The following is a 16,440-nucleotide window of genomic DNA, read 5'->3' on the forward strand; positions in this document are numbered from 1 at the left end:
AATAATGAATTTTATTAATTTTTTCCACAGGCAGTGCTAAAAAAAAAAGCTAATAAAAATTACAAAAATCTATTTAATTGGTCAAATATGTTTCGAACAATCAAACTTGAATCAAACTGAACATATAAAACATCCCCACAACCTTACAGACCAATCAGAAATATTCAGTGTCTGTCAATCATTCAGTACCTGTCAATCAAAAGATGCATGGCCATTATATTCTAGCCAATCAGAAACTTTCCATGTCTGTCGATCAAACAATCTGGGGGCATGGCCTTTACATTCTAGCCAATCAGAAACATTTCAGAAATGTCAAATCAAACGTTCTGTGGGCATGGCCTTTATATTCTAGCTAATCAGAAACATTCTGCGACTGTCAATCATTTTGTGTGGTTCAGTTTTCTGACATCAGGTTAGTTTTAGACAGAGAGTGAATGAAAAGATGACGACAACTGCGGTGGTTTAAAACCAACTCAAAAAAGTGTCTATATGACTATTAAAGTGTCATGACACACTTATGAACACCCAGTTAAAATAGTGTGGCCAATTGCTAAAAAAAAAAAAAGTAATACAACCATAATTTTAATTCAAAACAATGACTTTGTTTTTAAATGACTGCATTCAGTTGATTGTAGGTATATTTTCTGTACACTTGTATTTCCATTTATCTCTTTCCCATACTTTTTTTTATTATATTATTTCTTCCCAAATGTAAAAAAGAAAGAAAAAAAAGAAAACAAAGATAACAATACGTCACAATTTGTATTGTAATAGTGTTTTTTTTTAACAATAAATAGTTACTTTAAGTTCATAAGATATTCAGTATGTATCACCTACATCACATTTACAGTATCTAAGGCAATCCTCAGAAGATATATTCATATGCTTTTTTCTTTCTCTTTCATTTTTCACAACCCTGCCTGAACACATTTCTGACTTAAAGTCACCTACCAGATAAATAACCTCTGTGTTAGACAGACAGACAGATGAATGGATGCCAAAAAGAATGAACAATAGAATATGGATGGATGGATAGATAGATGTATGAATGGTTGGATGGATGACAAAAATAATGAATGCTATAATATGAATGGATGGATGGATGGTTGACAAAAAGAATGAATGGTATATTATGGATGGATAGAAAGATGTATGACAAAATAACAAATGGACAGACAGACAGAAAGAGGGACAAATGGACGGACGGACGGAAGGATGAATGACAAAGAACGAATTGTAGAGGATGGATGAATGGATCCATCATGACAAAAAGAATAATTGGTAGAATATAGATGGATGGATAGACAGATGGATGGATAGATGGATGGATGGATGGATGGATGGATGGATGGATGGACGGACGGAAGGACGGATGGACGGATGGATGGATGTCAAAAAGAATGACTGGTAGAATACAGATAGATAGATAGATACTGTAGATAGATAGATAGATAGATAGATAGATAGATAGATAGATAGATAGATAGATAGATAGATAGATAGATAGATAGATAGATAGATAGTGGGATGGATGACAAAAAGAACAAATGTTAAAATTACATTAAATAAAAAAAATGGATGGATGGATAGATAGTAGGGATGTAACGGTATTGTAAATACCGTCATACCGCAATATTAAATTTTTTCGATATTACCGAAGTCGCATGACTCGGTAAAACTATAGGTCTTCAGAGAAAATTTGCTCAGGCGAATGAAGCGAACGGGAGGTAGCTGAAACTTCATTTCCCATCAGCCCCGGCGTGGCCATAATCCTTTGCGGTCTGTTGTCGCTACAGATCCAGTAATGCGGAAATGGAGTGTGCTGCTAGTAGCGGAGATGAAAAAAAGATGGAAATGATCGAACCTAAAGCAGTGTTGTCGCCGCGCGCGTGCTGAATAGCGGTGCTGTCGCGCGCGTTCTGATCAGCTGTTGTGGCGCGCGTATTGTAAAGCGCCGAGGCGGGGTTGAGCGCGCATACTCAAGAGAGGTGTTGTCGGGCGCCTACTGAAGGGCTGGACTGGACGGAGGTTGTGTCGCGTCGCGGGGGCACTTTTGATCGTTTTGGAAGGGCATTTTCTATCCAAGACTAAAAAGGGCATGTGCACTGCACAGGTTGAGCCCTATGTGTGCACGTGCCTGCAAGTTGGGGAATACGACTAATAACAGTCATGGGGACTGCAGAAACACAGCACACTGTTCAGATTGATGCAGACATTGACTTGTACCGCAAAGAGACCTCTATCTCACTCATGGTTTGTCTTCTCAAGTGGGGGAAAGACAATGCACAACGTTACCCCACTGCTGTCAACATGGGCCAAGTCATATCTCTCTTGTCCCAGAAACCTCAGTCCCAAATGAGAGGGGTTTTTTCTGTTGCAGGGGACATTGTAAATAACCCAGAGATACCAGCTTTTACCAGATTATAATTATATGATAATTTTTCTTTAAACCCATCTCTATCTAAGTGAGTGATTAAATGTTAAATGTGATGAGTTTTCAACAATACTAAATTGAAACTTTATTTTTTTTACATGGTTTAATATTTTTTTGTTATTAAAATTGAAGTTCCTGTTTCAAAGCTAACAGATAGATGGCTAATTTGTATGTCATTGACACTTTTGGCACTTTTTTGGAGTATTTTCAAAAGTTTTTTTTTTCCTGTAAATGATTCAATAAATACCGTACCGTGACATTCATACCGAGGTATTACCGTACCGTGAAATTCTGATACCGTTACATCCCTAATAGATAGACAGCTAAAAGAATGAATGGTAGAATGACAATAGACACAGATAGATGAATGAATGGATGGATGAAAAGAACGAATGGTACAATAACATTACACAAAAAATAGATGGATGGATGGAAGGATGGATGGATGGATGGATGACAAAAAGAATGAAGGGTAAAAGGACAATAGACAAAAAAAATGGATGAACAGATTTTCTTTTCTCTTTCATATGTTTTAGAACTCTGTCTGAACTCGTTTCTGACTTAAAGGAGTCACTTTCCAGATAAATAACCTCGGTGTTAGACAGACAGACAGACAGACAGACAGGCAGATGAATGGATGCCAAAAAGAATGAACGGTAGAATATGGATGGATGGATTGATAGATGTATGAATGGTTAGATGGATGACAAAAATAATGAATGCTATAATATGCATGGATGGATGGATGGTTGACAAAAAGAATGAATGGTATATTATGGATGGATAGAAAGATGTATGACAAAATAACAAATGGACAGACAGACAGAAAGAGGGACAAATGGACGGATGGACGGAAGGATGAATGACAAAGAACGAATTGTAGAGGATGGATGAATGGAACCATCATGACAAAAAGAATAATTGGTAGAATATAGATGGATGGATAGACAGATGGATGGATAGATGGATGGATGGATGGATGGATGGATGAATAGACAGATGGATGGATGGATGGATGGATAGATGGATGGATGTCAAAAAGAATGAATGGTAGAATACAGATAGATAGATAGATAGATAGATAGATAGATAGATAGATAGATAGATAGATAGATAGATAGATAGATAGATAGATAGATAGATAGATAGATAGAGGGATGGATGACAAAAAGAACAAATGTTAAAATGACATTAAATAAAAAAATGGATGGATGGATAGACAGCTAAAAGAATGAATGGTAGAATGACAATAGACACAGATGGATGAATGAATGAATGAATGAATGGATGGATGGATGGATGGATGGATGGATGGATGGATGGATGGATGGATGGATGGATGGATGGATGGATGGATGGATGGATGGATGGATGGATGAAAATAACGAATGGTCCAATAACATTACACAAAAATAGATGGATGGATGGATGGATGAATGGATGGATGACAAAAAGAATGAAGGGTAAAAGGACAATAGACAAAAAAATGGACGAACAGATTTTTTTTCTCTTTCATATGTTTTAGAACTCTGTCTGAACTCGTTTCTGACTTAAAGGAGTCACTTTCCAGATAAATAACCTCGGTGTTGTAAAGTGGATGTGGTGTGCAGGGTAATTGACTTCATACTCCTTGGCTCCTCTTATGTAAACCTGCAGTTACAGCGCATGACAGCCGCAAAATAAACACCATTTAGGAAGTGCAAACAGGGCCTGGTGGCAATGAATCAAGCCTGGATCTATTCATCCCGACTCTGGATCAATAGAGCAAACCATTTCACCAAACAGATTAAAGGGCTCTTCTGTTATCACAGGCGGTGGAAGCGGAGCGGAGAGATGCACTTTATATAATATCATATTTACAGACAGACTGTGGACACTAGACAAATCTCAATATTAGATTGGTTATTATTTACGTTCTCCTGGATTTTGTATAAGTGTGGTGGTGTTTGTATTTTTATTTGTATTTTTATAAGACATTAACATAATTATACACATAGTTAGGCCTGTATTTAATCTTTATTGGTGCTGTCAAACTAATTATCGCATTTAAAAGAAAAGTGTGTGCATACTGTATGGATGTACTGAAAAAAATCTTTATTGCATGTGTAAGATTCGAGATACCACAAATACTTTGATGTCTTTGACAACTGAAATATGAGCTGGAAATACAGAGACAATCGGCTCCACAACCCACCAGGTGGGAATGCGGGAAAACCAGCACTTCTCCTTTCCTTCATTTACATTTGAAGCATCCCTGCAACCCCGCTCCTCACTCACCCTCTCTACATACTGTACTCACACAGATTGGTCACTTCAATGTATGAATGTTCTATATTAATCCAAGTGACTTTATCTGTCATGTTTGATATCATTTGAAATGTCTCGGTGTGACTGGTACAATGCTCTCATTCCCTCAGAAATAGACATAATCAAAACAATAGACATATAACTTCAGGTACCACGCCTCCTTTTTCAAATGGTACATTTTCATAGCTCAGGGGCCACATGGAGCAAAATCTGTTCTCAAGTACGCTGGACTGTTCCAAAAATGGAGAGGCGGGGAGGTGTTGTAGTTGTGTACCACGTCTCCTTTTTCAAATGGTACATTTTCATATGGCTGAACTCGTACGAAATAGCCACTGAACTGAAAAAGAAATGTAAAATAGTTACATTTCCTCACGAGATCACCTCAGTGTGCAGTGCTTCCCACAGGTTTGAAATATACTTGCAGTGGTAGCTGCAACTACATGCGACAAAAATGTGGTGGACTGACATTGTACAAAAATAGAAGGATGGACGGGTGGATGGATGGACACATGGATGGATAGATGCATATGTAGCAGACTTCAAATGGACTTCCCTCTCAAACACGGTCACACACACAGATGAGGTGGAGAAACACTGATTTATTCCCTTAACAAAACAGTGAGGCACAGTCAGTATAGTTTAACACCGGAAACCCTCTCAATCCTCTGCTTCACCATCTGCGTGCACCACGCGACTGGGCAGGCACACAGAGAAAAATGTATTTTCCTATTTTAAACATTTAAAATGCCAATAAAAACAAAATCACATAAATTGCATAATATAAATATGTAACATTAAATAACTGTTAATTGTAAATTGCATAATTTTTTTTTGATTACTGATAAAATAAAACCCTTTTTGTTTGCATTAATTGAATTATTAGTTGAAAATCTGCCACGACACAATTAAATGACACCATTACTGTAATTTAAACTGATTTACATATTTGAATCCTTAAAATAACAAGCCAATAACCAAAACAACATACCTTAACAAAACAGTGAGGCACAGTCAGTATAGTTTAACACCGGAAACCCTCTCAATCCTACATGAAAAATACACGTGCAAATGAAAACTCTAAAATCACAATAAACACACCATTTAAAGTAAAATATACTCATCACAACAATACACATTACAACAGAAACCCTAAACAGCATTTTAGTGTCAAAATATAATGATTGTGACTGCAAAGGGATAATAATTGTAGGATTAGAGGAGAGCGAAAATTACCTCTGCTTCACCATCTGCGTGCACCACGCGACTGAGCGCGGGCACACAGAGGGAAGCACCCGGTGTTACACTATTTATAGCCCCACCTACAACAAACATAGGAACTCTTAAAGTGAATAAAACAAAACATTAGATGCAAGTTTTGCTGAAGTTAACTATTACTTGCATATAAAAAACAAACAAATAAATAAATAAATAAATCTCTTAAATGAATCGGCCACACATAGATAGATAGAAAACAAAAAGAATAAATGATAGAATGACAATAGACAAAGATGGATGGATGGATGACAAAAGAATGAATGACTGATGCTTTTATTTTAGCCTAAATAAAACAAATAAGACTTTCTCCAGAAGAAAACATATTATCAGACATACTGTAAAAATGTCTTTGCTCTGTTAAACATCATTTAGGAAATATTTAAAAAAGAAAAAAAAAAATCAAAGGGGGCTAATAATTCTGACTTCAACTGTATAGTAATATTCTAAACCATCACATACTAAAATTGGAGTCAGATATGAGTAAAATTTGGTGCACTGGAAAGACCGAACATGCAGTGAACCTTCGTCCACCAGTAGACACCGTCGTTGGACTGACTGTCTGGAGCTTACACATCTTGAACTTTCCCCCTTTATGAGCAAAACATTTTGAAAGTCTACAAAAGCTGTCCGGCATGTCTCAATTGAGCTGATTAAAACAATTCTAAACAACATAAAACAAACATTTTGATGCTCTGATAGCGATTCCTATGTAGAAAAATCGCTTCCTGCCCTCAATCTGAATTTCGCGCATCATCAGTGACATCATTTGAACAGACAACGACTCATACAACAATTAACAGAAATCCTAATAATAAACAGAAGGATTTAAACTAAATGACAGACTGGATGTGGAATGAAAGTAGCTGGATTTCTGCAACAGCTGATGGAAATACAGTAAACACGACAGCATGTTTATAACAACATCCTAAATCCTCAAATGCAAGCTGGTTAGTGAGCCGCTGCACCGTAAGCTGGCTGAGCAGACATTAAAATACACCTCGGCCCGTTTTCCGGAAGACGCTTCCTAATATGCAGGTGTTAACTTTCAAATGTTAACTTTGAGCTGGTGTCTTGCTGAGATCTAGACTCTGGCACACTGAGTCATGTTTAGTGGGTGGGAGGGAGAGAGTGTCAAACGCAGGCCTGTTTATCGCTCTCTCTCTCACACTCACTCACTCACTCACTCACTCACTCACTCACTCACTCACTCACTCACTCACACACACACACACACACACACACACACACACACACACACACACACACACACACACACACACACACACACACACACACACACACACACACACACACACACACACACACACACACACACACACACACACACACACACACACACACACACACACACACACACACAGAGAAACCAGCTTCTGGAACGGACAAGAGATGTTCAAGGAGAAAACAAACTAAATGAAGTGCTAAAAAACACACCGGGAGCAGATAAATCCTTGAGTTCAGCACCGTAAACAGCAAAAATGAGTAAACCCATTGCAAGTTGATTTTACTTGAAAAAATCTAAATATTTTTCTTTTAACTTAGAGCTGTTGAAGGTTCGAGACACCCTGGAGTACTTCTTTTGAGATTTTAACAGATCTGTGCATGTTGAGCATCAGTTAAGACAATGTTGCCAGCTTTAATTGTGAAAAAATGGATAACTTTGAGCTTTTGTCAGCTAATTTCATCTTCCGGATTTAAAATAACTTTTGAGGGAGGATCAAAATCGGTGACGTATAGCGAGAATCTGCTAGTGAAGAGATGACGGTTTCTTATTATTATTCATAGCGGAGTTTCCTATCCTATCCTACTTCCTAATTATTGATGAGAGCACATGCTTTCCGAAGGCAAGGCAGACCTGCCAAGCTGTGAGACCTTTGGACTAGGTGAGACTTGCGGCTGAACTATCATAGTACCATGCATTATTTGGGGGAAAAAATGATGAATTGATGATTGTTTCTTAAAACCCAAAGTTTCTCTGTAGCAGATCCATACCTAGAACCACATTACTTATAACAGAAAACGCCCATAATGATGCTCTAAACAAGGGTGGAGTAACTACTTGTTTAGGGAAGAACCCCATCATTTCTTTGTGCAAATTAAATTGTTTTACATGCACGTGCAATTAAAATAATATACAATATTAGATTTGGTAAAAACATGCATTCGCTTTCCATATTGATTGAACTGTGTGTAAATGGCACATATAGGGCCTGTGTTTGCTTTACTAATATTATTGAGAAGTTGAACATTACATATTCTGTTCTAATACATATCACTTACCAAAGCTAACACGTATTCTAATATCATATATAAATCATATAAATAAATAAATAATGAGGTGATTTATTTTAAAAAGAAATGTACTATTTATTTTTATTATAATCCCACTTTATTAACAATATTAAAGATGATGATGATGATGATTATTATTATTACTGTCGTTATTATTATTATTATTATTAAGTAGGATATTGTTTATTTATTTTTATTTATTTTTTTAAAGTCTACTTTTACAATTTGACATGTTAACCACAGCAGAAAGTTCTAACCAGCAGGCCCACGTCATATACAGTACAGATACTTAATAAATAACCCACTCTAAATTAAAAGCATTACTGTATGCTTTTTGTTTTCACAAGCTTTGGAGACAGAACAAAAATTCTGCTTTTAAATAATAGGTCACCTATAGCTTTCGCCATGAGGCTGTGTTCAAAATGACATCACTGTTTTCAAAGTGCACTGCGAAGGGAGCACAATTGTGAACATGAAGATCGCTAAAACTAAACTGTAAAAATAGTTTGATAGCAAATTACACCTAGGAGAGATGACCTTAAAGCTTTTTTATTTTGATTACTTCCAACTTTGAATATTAGAATGTTCTAAATGAATAGGGCATAGGGGGGATAAGTGGGAACAGAACACAGCCAGGAACTATGTTTCTAACTACAGCTCCAGAGGTGTAGTTTTGTTGTGAATGGAAGTGACACAAATAACTTAAGTAAGATCCAAATGCAGGTTTAATCGGTGGTCAGGGAAGCAGTGGTCAACACAGGTGCAAACAGGGATAAGAGGACAATCCAGAATCACAGTCGAATACAGGCAATAGGTCAGAAAGGCAGGCGGCAGGCAGACAACGAGGCTAACAAGGCTAACGGTCGGTACACGGGACAACAAGACTGGGAAACGCATTGTAATGCTACTGTGAAAGATAACAAGACTCTGCCAACTGTAAGCGTGAATGTCTGGCTTAAGTATGGAGTGATTTCAATCTGTGACAAGGTTCAGCTGGTGATTGCAATCAGGTTAGATGAATGACCAGGCGTGCGTGTTTGGAAGAAGTGCATGTATGAAAATGTAGTCCTGGAATATGCGGAAGTGTAGTTCAAGTAAAGTTTGTAACGACGGAACTTGCGACATTAGTTGGCTAACGATGGTTTTGGGAAACGCACCCCTGCCTTGTATCTACGATTCAGGTTGGTGGTGGTGGGGTAATGGTGTGGGGGATTTTTTTTTTTTGGCACACTTTGGACCCATTAGTATCAAATGAGCATCGTGTCAACACCACAGCCTACCTGAATATTATTGCTGACCATGTTTATCTCTTTATGACCACAGTGTACCCATTTTCTGATGGCTACTTCCAGCTAGATAACACGTCATGTCATAAAGCATCATCTCATACTGGTTTCTTGAACATGACAATGAGTTCACTGCACTCAATGGGCACTTTTGGGATGTGGTGGACTGGGAGATTCACATCATGGATGTGCAGCTGACAAAGGAGTAGCAACTGCGTGATGATATCATGTTAACATGGACCAAAATCTTTGAGGAATATTTCCAGTACCTTGTTGAATCTTTGCCACGAAGGATCATGGCAGTTCTGAAGGCAAAAGAAAGTCCAACTTAGTACTAATAAGGTGTACCTAATAAAGTGGCCAATGAGTGTAAAACACTACTGGGGAAAAATCTCATGAGTACAGAACGCAGACCACATTTCCAGATGGGCGAATTGCAGTTACCCAAACAACATTATCCATTAAAGCTTACATTTGTGCTCGATTACATCTGACAGCAGCGGCGTCTGATTATCCAATCTGTTGTGTTGGCCGCTCTAGAAACTTAGATGAATGCGTAAGCCTGGAGCTCAGAGGTATCAGGCTGATCCACGGCCTTGTTTGTGTTCTCTGACGTGGCTCCAATGAGATCAGATAACAGCCTCTTCACCCACCACCATCTGTGTTGATGTAAAATAACTCTGGATACGCTGATCCCGGATCAGTTTGCTTCTCTCGTGTCCACTAGGACCGGGGTTGAAGAAACAGGTCCCGGATGAGGCCTTATGGTCAACGCCCACTCCAATTAGCCTCCAAAAATGTGAAAGCCTCAAAGGTGATAGCGAGAACTACTGAACACAACTGCTGCCAATGGTGGTGGTGAATAGTTTTCATTTTGCCAAATCTTCTCATTTATAATGAGTAAGAGAATCAATTGGAGTATTTGTTTATGACATGAGAAAGATCACGCATGGAAAAGGTAGATCATGGACAAATCTGAAAACGTGAACCATCAACACTAGCAGATTCACTATGTAAAGCACATAAAAAAGTGAAACAAATTAATTAGTTGGAATAGTAAAGTTTACTGAGGCTTCAGAGAAAATCTGAAAGACAACAACAAATATTGAGCATCATAATTTGCATATAGGAGCAACATTCAATTTAATTAATCTTAATTTCTATTACACTTTTTACAATGTAGATTGTGTCAAATTCTGGGACATCTGTGTTGAGTGTAAAGCGGTATAAGTAATGCGCGTTACGTAATACGCTTATTTCACCATTTTAAAACACGAAAGCGAGGCTGCGGCAGAGAGCTTAGAACAACCAAGAGGCGACACTCTAGTGTAGTTTGGAAAACAGCCACTAGAGGGCGCGGCGGCCATTTTGGAATGAAAACTCCATTAGAACAACAGCATATTATAAGTCTGTAAAATAAACTATTAATAGTGCTGATGATTGTGATAATAAATGTTGTATTGTCGTCTTTTAGATTGTATCTTAGCTTTAATGCGCTTTTTAAATAAATAAATTAAAAACAAAGCAGCTGCTCGCCATCGCGACAGTAATGAGATCCAATGGACAGCCGATCACTTTCACTCCAAAATGGCGAAATCCAGGGCTGTTGCTGAGCTCTGCTGTTGCAATGGAACGTTCTTTTGAGTGTCGCCTCTTGGTCATTCTAAGCTCTTTGGCTGCGGTGGGAAGAAACCTAGAAGTATAGGATCAGCACTGTAAACATTGCAAAAATATGCTGTTTACTACAAACCTCCAGCTGTTGCTGTGATTTAAAAATGCAGAAATGGTGTAAACATCACTTTAATATCCTTCAGTAAGTTTAATTTAAACAACTAAAAGCATATTAGGCATCAAATAACATCACAATCTCTTTAAGAGTAATACGCTTAAGTGTCCCCCCCTAGGCTTCAGTTCATGGCACCAGGTAAACACAGTGGAGACGCTACCCTGCTTATGCCTATGTAAACCGGTAAGTGATAAAACACTGCAGTTCTCTGCAGCACACCCTTGTGTTGTCTGTAATATTGTTGTCCCGGTACTTTAGCTTTAAAATAGTCCATTTCCTGCTAACATTTAAGCACTGCTGATCGCATTCTTTACAGATTGCATCGCTCTTCACAGATTGCAAACCCAGATAGATGGACATTGGAACGTTTTAAAGTCGTGAAGATCAGTTGATTCATCAGCGGATCGCTCATCTGTGTTTGCGCTCAGTAACAGTAAACATTGGTAAAGTGCGGTGAACTGATGACCTTTACGGCCAATCACAGTCATTTCTGTTGAGCATGTGAACACAATGGCAAATCAGCAGTGTTTAAGAACGCCATCAACAGTGCTTAAATGTTAAGGGGAAATGGACTTTTTTTTTTTTACATTTCAGTTCCGAAATTTTGTATCGTGACAAGTCTAATATAGTGAAAGAATCAGTTCATTAACTTGAGTTTGATAAATGGCACATAAAATGTGTGTTTGGGAAAGAAAATATTAGCTAACTAGTGCCATTTGCATTCAGGTCACTCAGAAGGCAGTGAAAGTATAAATTTGTGTCACTTTCCCTTCACTGATAAGATATACAGCCAGGTACACAACATTCTTGTGTGACTCAGGCAATACTTCCGGGTTTCCTCCCCAACGCAGCCTTGATTGCGCTGTTTAAAATGGCGGGCATGTGAAATCAGTCTATAATATTAATTTTCAAAGTAACAAGTCAAGTATCACATTACTTTTTAAAACAAATAAAATTATTTGAGTTACTTTTTACCTTGCTTAATTGGCTTTAAAAAACATATTGCAGAATAAAGTCAGGTTGATTTAATGAGAGAGCGTGCTGCGAGGGAACAGACAGTCAACTCGCACTCATCATCATGATCATCAGGTCTCCTTTTTCACAGCAGATGAGTCTGTGTACTGTTCTAGTAACTGAATAACTCAGGAAATTGGTTTATTTAGAGTCAGAGGGAGTATCCGGTATGTTAGTACCTACTGAAGATGCAAACCATTTTATGACAACTCTGTATCATTAAGAGTGCTTTCACATCTGTATTTCGGTTTATTTGGTCCGGATTAAGGGCAACAAATGATACATTGTAGCCTTTTCTGCCGTCTTTGGGTTGTTTTCACACCACACTGATTGCTTTGGTCCGAACCAGTTGAAAAGAACCTAAATGCAGTTATCTGACAAAAGATGTTGTCAGATGTTGTTGAATGTATTTCTTAAACTGCTTTTCAATTGGTCAGAATTCACGTGCGGGAAAATGCCAATGGAACTCCCGCAAGTAAACAAACAGGCAGAGGCAAAATGTCGCTTTTGCCTATGGAGCTACCACTGCGCTGGCTAATTGTATCCCTGTTCATAGTATACTATATAGTTTGTATACATCACTTTAGTCAAACTATACATTTCGAGAATGAAGTGCAGTTGTAGCAGGAAACGGTGATGGTGCAATGCAGGTCACTTGTGAATTTATATATATATATAATTTTATTTTTTTCTTTGAGTCCTGATGTTGAGGTAACATCCAATTCCAATCAGGTCTGAAAACGCATAATCGGGCCCGATTTCCTATTACTTGACCGGTTCTGGACAACCCTAGTTGCAACAATGACACAGGTTAAGGGCTTAAATCTGAACTGCGTTTTGGTCATAAATTACAAATGAATAAATAATTCAATCAAAAACACACAGTTTACATTTTATTCTACCTTTTCTAATACTCTAGATAGGTATTTCCATGTTAGTACACTTAATAGGAGCTGCAAACAAAGACGCAGCCAATACTACGCAGCAATTAGTAGCTCGTTTTGCACATTACGTGTGAGCATTCTCACAGGAACAAGGAAAGTGGTAATTCTCAGGCCTTCATCAGCTTTAACAAACAATTCTGTGTGCATTATATTCCGCATAAAGCAAACTGCCTTAAATGATCCTCACTTAAAATCATTACTTTATAAAGCTTTTCCCACGACGACAAGCACTTGATTCACATACTGCTGAAAAACTGTTTGAAAACATGCACTGTATATGTATATATATATATATATATATATATATATATATATATATATATATATATATATATATATATATATATATATATATATATCTTATTATTATTATTATTCTGTTTCTAACCTTAATGAATATTTGCTCCACTATAAAAACTCCTGCACTTTTAAGCCACATATAATAAAAAAAATGTGCATATATATAAGTCAAACAGTTGCATAAATGCCAACATTTTTGTTTCATTCAGCTGAATTTCATAGAAAGTACAAGGAAAGATTAAATAATAAAAGATAATGAGTTAATGAGAATTAAGCAGCAAGGGGTTGATTTTGGTCTCCTGCTGAAAGTCATCGGTAGCTCGATTTACTGGTGTTTCCGGTTATTTATAGTTTCCAAATTGCATTATTGCTTGCTCTTTGCTACAAACATTTTTGGTGTTGAAAAGTTTAACGTAGTTACTTTCATTGACATTGTCTTTTGTAACATGAAATATTATAGCATGTGAATTATGACTCATAGTTTCATTCAAACCCCAAATGAAAGTTTTAGCTATAGTTCTGCCAGGAAGACTGAGATGTCACGTCATTCATTATAATTATCTCGTCAGCCTATAACAACCAAGCAAGCTATATAGAAGCCCATCTAAACAATCGGTTTTGCTGTACTCAGGTGATGTTGCAGAAGTTTCCCTTCATCCTCCCCATCACCACCACCACCAGGTCGACCTCGTCTCCACTCAGGGGGTTGGCTTCGCCCTGCCTTCCTCTTCAGGCAGGATCTGCCAGCTCATCCAGAGTTCTGCACTATAGACGGGGCTTACGCCAAAGAACTTACGCCAAAGGACCATAACGAATTCGCAATCATGCAAACAATTCACTATAAATGTTCAGACATTTATCTGCCTCCTAAAGTCTTTCTAGTAGAACTAAAAATCCATAAATTCTGGAATCAACGAAACCCCTGTGACCAAACACAAAATCCTCAACAGGCACACAACATCATCAGACCTTAATATTAGGTTAGATTTAGGTTGTGATATCAGGCCACCAAAATTCTATGTCTAGCCAACGTTATTTTGATTCCCAATAACGTCGTCGATAGATGTTGATATTTGGTTGATTTTAGGTTGTGTTGGAAAGTGATCAAAATCCAACGTCGAGCCAACATCTTAAACCAACATCATATTGACGTCAAATACTGATATTTATTCATCAGGTATGCCAATCAAAATCCAACATCTTTTATTATTATTATATATTTTTTATAATTATTATTTATTATTATTACTATTATATGCAAGAGATACATAAATTGGGATTACATAGAAACAAAACAACAGAGAACAGATGAAAAACAACAACAACAACAACAACAACAACAATACAACAAAAGCCAACATCTGATACACGTCATAGTGGTAATGTCCACACAACTTCAAGCTTTAACATCATTAGGCGTTGATATTTGGTTCAGTTTGTGCTGGAAAGTGACCAAAATTCAATGTCGAGCCAACATCTTAAACCAACGTCTCATTGACGTCAAATACTCGCATTTATTTGTCAGGTACGGCAACCAAAATCCAACGTCTTTTATTATTATTATTATTATTATTATTATTATTATTATATGCAAGAGATACACAAATTGGTATCACATACAAAGAAAACAAAACAACAAAGAACAGATAAAAAAAAAAAAAACAATACAACAAAATCCAACATCTGATTGGCGTCACACAACTTCAAGCTGTAACATTACTAGACATTGATATTTGGTTGCTTTCAGGTTGTGTTAGAAAGTGACCAAAATTTAACTTTGAGCCAACATCTTAAACCATTGTGATAATGACGTCAAATACTGGCATTTATTGGTCAGGTATGGCAACCAGAATTTTATGTCTGATTGACATCATTGTGGTAATGTCCACTAGGTTTGAGCCGTCGTCCATCGCCCATAGCCAATAGACAACACGATGCTGAGTGGGCATCGCTGATCCTTCGCCCGGCCCCGCCCCGCACCCGTTGCAAACCAGCTCGCGAAAAATACACACTCAGGCCCCGTTTACACTATTACGTTTTAAAAATGCCATTTTAGAACAAAAAAGATCCACATCTATACCGTGTTTTACCTAGCATTTCTGAGCAGCCTTCCGTCTGCTGAAAACACACATCAAGTGACCACACAGCCACACAACTGTCATACGCTCGTCCAGCTCCAGAGAGCAGTGCACGTCGGACAGTTTATCAAGGATGCACCTCCCTATAGCTGTTAAACATCATATTTAATTAATCTTGTCTCCATCTGACGACTCTTCAGCCTTTTGAATCTATCAGGTAACGTGTCACAGAATCAGTACACTGCTTCAGTCTTTCCCTTTCACGTTTGTACTTACTAATTTTAGTGAAAACCTCAGAGACTGTTGGTTATGCACCTTTTTCACCGACCAACCTCCTGCGGAAAAAAAGTGATTGACAGGTGGTAATTTGTGTGCAACTTATCCTTATGTATTTATGATTTGTTTATGGGCAAAACAAAGACCATGCGGGTCAGGCAGAATAAATAATTAATTCGCCCAATAAATCACCCAACTCTAACGTCTACACAACGACAAGCTGTAACATCATTAGACGTAAATTTTTGGTTGATTTTAGTTTGCATTAGAAAGTGACCAAAATCCAACATCCTAAACCAACGTCATAGTGACGGCCAAATACTGACATTTATTCATCAGGTATGGCAAACAAAATCCAACGTCTGATAGACGTCATAAAGGTAATGTCCACACAACGTCAAGCTTTAAGCATCATTAAGCGTTGATA

At 37.5% G+C, this 16,440-nt stretch overlaps 1 protein-coding gene and 1 long non-coding RNA gene across 24 annotated transcripts in view; both read right to left on the reverse strand.

Moving 5' to 3' along the window:
• LOC101883723 (uncharacterized) overlaps nucleotides 1-16,440 on the reverse strand; it is a 321,837-nt gene that overhangs the window by 184,679 nt on the left and 120,718 nt on the right. The gene's annotated exons all lie outside the window — the stretch shown is intronic.
• On the reverse strand, nucleotides 4,870-5,437 carry LOC147843822 (uncharacterized). The gene is made up of 2 exons (XR_015490955.1): nucleotides 5,208-5,437; nucleotides 4,870-5,078 (listed from the first exon to the last, which is right to left on the reverse strand). It is a non-coding gene; the product is annotated as an uncharacterized LOC147843822 (long non-coding RNA).

Source organism: Danio rerio, chromosome 5 (genome assembly GCF_052040795.2).
Source record: "Danio rerio strain M-AB ecotype USA chromosome 5, GRCz13ab, whole genome shotgun sequence".
Lineage (NCBI taxonomy): Eukaryota > Metazoa > Chordata > Actinopteri > Cypriniformes > Danionidae > Danio > Danio rerio.